Source organism: Myotis brandtii, unplaced genomic scaffold, assembly GCF_000412655.1.
Source record: "Myotis brandtii unplaced genomic scaffold, ASM41265v1 scaffold350, whole genome shotgun sequence".
Lineage (NCBI taxonomy): Eukaryota > Metazoa > Chordata > Mammalia > Chiroptera > Vespertilionidae > Myotis > Myotis brandtii.
Window position 1 is genome coordinate 2349287 of NW_005363468.1, and position 5213 is coordinate 2354499.

Here is a 5213-nt window from a genome sequence, read left to right on the forward strand (position 1 = left end):
TTAAAATCCTGATTTCTGGGCCTCATCCTCCGGAAATTCTGCTTGTTCGTTACTAATGTTGTGGCCCCACCCCATAACAAAGAAACAAAGAAACAGAATTTCCGGAGGATGAGGCCCAGGAATCAGGATTTTAAAAAGATTCCCAGGTGATTCTAATGTGCAGCCGAGGTTGAGAACCACTGCCCTAAGCCAAAGGTTGAAAACTATGTCCTATCATGCAGGTTTCAGGTAATTGTGTTAATTGGCCAGGTGGAGTGAAATAAGAACGTGGGGACAGGGACAAAACTGGAACATGTGAGACCAATCTGAATGCATCCTCATTCAGTTTCTGATATAATTTTTCTTTTCTTTTAAATATGTGGGTAAGCCAGGTTTGGCGCAGAGACTAAGAATTTGTGTGTACTCTGCTTTAAGCTCTAAAACCTCTGTGATCCTAGGATCACGAAGACTGCTTTATTCTCAGTTCTGCATTTTTGCTTATGCTGCCCACTGATTACCACCACTACCCACCACCCCCACAACATGCACTCAATTATTCACGTTCTTGAATAGCCTGAAGCACAAATAGAACATTCAATTAGCAAAAGGCAACTGGGAAGGATTTTAGCAGGTATACTGGGAGTGCTCAGTCCCTCTGGAGTTCTCTGAAATCAGATTGCAGACTGTAAATTAAAAAACTAAGTTTTTCGTTTGCTAGGTGATGTTGCTTAACATTCCTGAACTTCAGTTTTTCTCATGTTTAAAATGGAGATAATGTATGATCCAGAGTCTTCATTTTATTTTAATTCATTTTTTGTTAATTCTCACCCCAGAATATTTTTCCATTGATTTTAGATAGAGTGGAAGGGAGGAGGGAGGTAAAAAGAGAAGGGGAGGAGGAGAGAGACATCAATTGGTCACCTCCTGCACTGCTCCCCCCTCGCCCCCCCACCCCGGCTCAGGATCAAACCTGCAACCCAGTTAAGTGCACTTGATCAGGGGTTGAACCCATGACCTTTTTGTGTGAGGACCAATGCTCTAACCACTGAGAAACACCAGCCAGGGTAGAGGTTTCTTTAGAGGATTGAATATCATGATGATAATAATAGGAGCTAATATTTACAGAGTACTTACTATGTTCAGTGATTTTGCCATGTGCTTTGTATATTCGATCTCATTTAACTTTGAATAAAAACCTTGTGAGACAAATATTAATAGCCTCATTTTTACAGATTAGAACGCTGAAGTTCAGAAAGGCTACCTTTACTGAAGTCACACAGCTGAGTGGTAGAAGACAGATTTTAGTTCAGGCCTGTGGGACTCTAAAGCTTCCAGCACATCGCGTGATCCTCCACTGTCATAGTTTCCTACTGCTGCTGGAACAAATTACCACGAACTCTGCAGCTGAAAACATCCCAAATTTATTCCCTTACAGTCTGAGGATCAGAAGTTTAAAATGGGTTTCACTGGACTAAAACCAAGGTGTGGGTAGGGCTGTGTTCCTTCTGGAAGCTATATGGGAGAATCCACTTTCTTTCTTTTTCCAGCTCCCAGAGGCCGCCTGCTTCGTTGGCTCTTGGCCACCTTCCATCTTCAAAGCCAGCAGCGCTGGCTAAATCTTCCTCACATCATATCCCTGAAAGTTTCTCTGACTCTAACTCCTCTATTCCCATATATCTTCCACATTGAAGGACCTTGTGATTACATTGGGCTATCTGGGTAATTCAGAAACATCTTATTTTAAGGTCCACTGATTAGCAAACTTAATTCCATCCCAACCTTAATCCTCCCTTGCCATGTAACCTAACATATTCACAGATTCTGGGGATTTGGAAGTTGACATCTTGGGGGGCCATTATTCTGCCTACTACCCCCCCCCCCAGTCATGGTATGGTATGGTATGGTATGGTATGGTAGGGTATGGTAGGGTATGGTAGGGTAGGGTATGGTATGGTAGGGTATGGTATGGTAGGGTAGGGTATGGTAGGGTATGGTATGGTAATGTGTTTAGTGGACACCTATTGTTTTTCTTTTCCCAGAATGTTTTCACCCACGTTTTGTTGCATCATCTGCACTTCTCTCTTCTATATGGTACATTTCACTCCTTTTGTTGCTAGTAACTCTGCCAATCACACAATTCTACCTCGTGTGGCCACAACAGGGAGCACAGGGAAAAATTATTAATGCATCACCCTAGACCAGGGGTGGGCAAACTTTTTGACTCGAGGGCCACAATGGGTTCTTAAACTGGACCGGAGGGCCGGAACAAAAGCATGGATGGAGTGTTTGTGTGAACTAATATAAATTCAAAGTAAACATCATTACATAAAAGGGTACGGTCTTTTTTTTTTTAGTTTTATTCATTTCAAACGGGCCGGATGCGGCCCGCGGGCCGTAGTTTGCCCTCGGCTGCCCTAGACTCACTCTTGGTCCAAGGAGACAACATATGACCCAAGCAGGAAAATCAGAGTCCTGAGAACTGAGACAGAGGAGCAGCTCCCTCGTTCCCCATGGATCATGTGCTACATAGGCTGTGACCCCAGAGATGCTGGTGGTCAAATAGGCATAGGCACACCCCCCTCCCCCACAACGTGGAGAAGCCTGAGAATGAAGCCAACAGACAAACAGAGGCCATATCACAACTGGGAAGGAGAGGTCGGGCCTTTTGCTCCACCCCTACATTTCAGAGGCCACTCCTGGAAGACAACAGTTTCTGATATTTTGCTCAGGCTAGTTTGAACTGGATTTATGTCATTTGGCACCCGAAAGCCCCAAAAATACAAGCTTAGATAGAAATATTACTTGCTTCATGTGTGTCAATTTTATTTTCTCCATCACACTGTAATTCTTGTGAGATCAGAGTTTTTGCCACAGTTCTTGGGACATCCTCCTGTACTTCTGACAGTACCGGGTTTATTATAAGAGCTTCAAAACTATTTTCTTTTTTAAATATATATATTTGTATTGATTTCAGAGGGGAAGGGAGAGGGAGAGATAGATAGAAACATCAATGATGAGAATCATTGATTGGCTGCCTCCTGCATGCCCCCTACTAGGGATAGAGCTTGCAACCTGGGCATGTGCCCTGACTGGAATAAAACAGTGACCTCCTGGTTCATAGGTGGATGCTCAACCACTGAGTCACACCAGCTGGGCTTCGAAACTATTTTCTGATTGCCCAGGCCGGTGTGGCTCAGTTGGTTGAGCATCATCCTGTGCACCAGGGGCTGGCCGGTTCCATTCCTGGTCCGGGCACATGCCCAGGTTGCTGGCTCAATACCTGGTGTGGTGAGTGTGGGAGGAGGCTGACCTATGTTGGGAATGGATGTTTCTCTCTCCCTCTTATTTTCCTTCTCTTTAAAAATCAATAAAACATATTTTTAAAAGAATTTTCTGATTTATATGTTCTACTTACATGTCATAAAATAAAAATATAAATAAAACAAAAGTTATGCTTACACATCTTTAATTTTAGCATGTTCTTGACTCTATTCATAAAATCTATATTTTCCAAGTCTTAAACTTGCACAAAATCTGATATTTTGTAAGATGGAGGTCTTAAAAATAAACAGCTGATCACATGTGTTGCTAGAGTGTCAGGAGCACAAGAATAAGAGTAACGATTAGCAGAGATTGGGCTACATACAACTGACATTTTACTCTCCCCAAATTAGATCAATAGATTTTTAGAAAGGGACAGTCATGCCTAATTTAAATTTGTGAAAAATAAACTTTTAAAGGGAATGCATTGCAGGAAGCCACCCATTGTCTTCACTATCAGAGAAGTGCAAACAAGGATCCTGGAAAGCAGGTGAACCTTGAACCCATGGCAATTTCCAGAGTTATGCACCGATTGTCTAGTCCAGACAATGGGGTCTCAAGTTATTTCCTGATCAAATAGTCTCAGAGTAAATCCTTGTAATATTTACTGACGTTTAAGATGTCTGTCTGTTACCGCAATTACCTGCCTGACTAAGAGCTAGATGTGTATCCAAAGCTGAATGAAAGGTTGGCGAGGCCTGGGCACCAGGGGAAGTCCTTTCTCTTGCATTGGGCTTGCCCGCCTGGCCCCCAATATTTCCAAATTATTATTTCTTGTCTCGTCTCTTTCATTTTCGTACGGCCCCCTCCTCCAGATCCCGAACCTTGAACCACGCGGGACTTGGGGGGAACATTCACAATGCATGAAAAATACAGAGAAATAAAAAAAAATTTTAACTTTTAAATATATTTCTTTTCATCTTTTGGGGGCATTTTTATACAGTTAAGATTTACATATGTGTGTGTGTGTGTGTACATGTGGCCTGTGTGCGTTTAGTTGTGTATGTGTGCATACAGCTTTGCATAGAGTAGTGGCCGGCAAACTCATTAGTCAACAGAGCAAATATGAACAGTACAACGATTGAAATTTCTTTTGAGAGCCAAATTTTTTAAACTTAAACTATATAGGTAGGTACATTGTTATTAACTTAATTAGGGTACTCCTAAGGCTTAGGAAGAGCCACACTCAAGGGGCCAAAGAGCCGCATGTGGCTCGCGAGCCGCAGTTTGCCGACCACTGGCATAGAGCACACTTCCCTCCGTGGATCATAATTTGATGGCAGCCAAGGGCTACAGAAATATTCCCTGACAAATGAAACTGATGCACTGACCAGAGGGAGGCACCACAGTGTCTTATCTTTCATCACACTTCCATAGAAAAGAAATAATTTTTCTCATTCAGAGACTGTGTTCCTAAGCTAATTAGTACTTTAATCAGATCCAATAACCTTGAGTCCAAAACCTTGGCTATTTATTTTTTTTTTACATAGATTCTGAGTGCTCCATGGCAGGCACAGTTCTAGGGGCTTTACATATGTTAACTAATGCAGTTCTCCCACAATTATGTGAAGGTTGTTTGTGGTAGGCAGAATTTTAAAAGATGTTCCTCCCCTCAAGATTCTTCTTCCTGGTCATTCAATCAGAGACAACCTAGGCACTGCTCTGAAGGAACTTTGCAGATGAAATTAAGATTATGGACTTTAAGACAGGGAGGTTATCCTGGATTACCTGGGTAAACCCAACGTCATCATTTGAGACCTTAAAAACAATGTGGTGCTCTAGCTGGTTTGGCTCAGTGGATAGAGCGTCGGATTGCGGACTGAAGGGTCCGGGATTCGATTCCAGTCAAGGGCACATGCCTGGGTTGCCGGCTTGATCCCCAGTTGGGGGGGGGGGGGGTGGGGGCAGGGGGC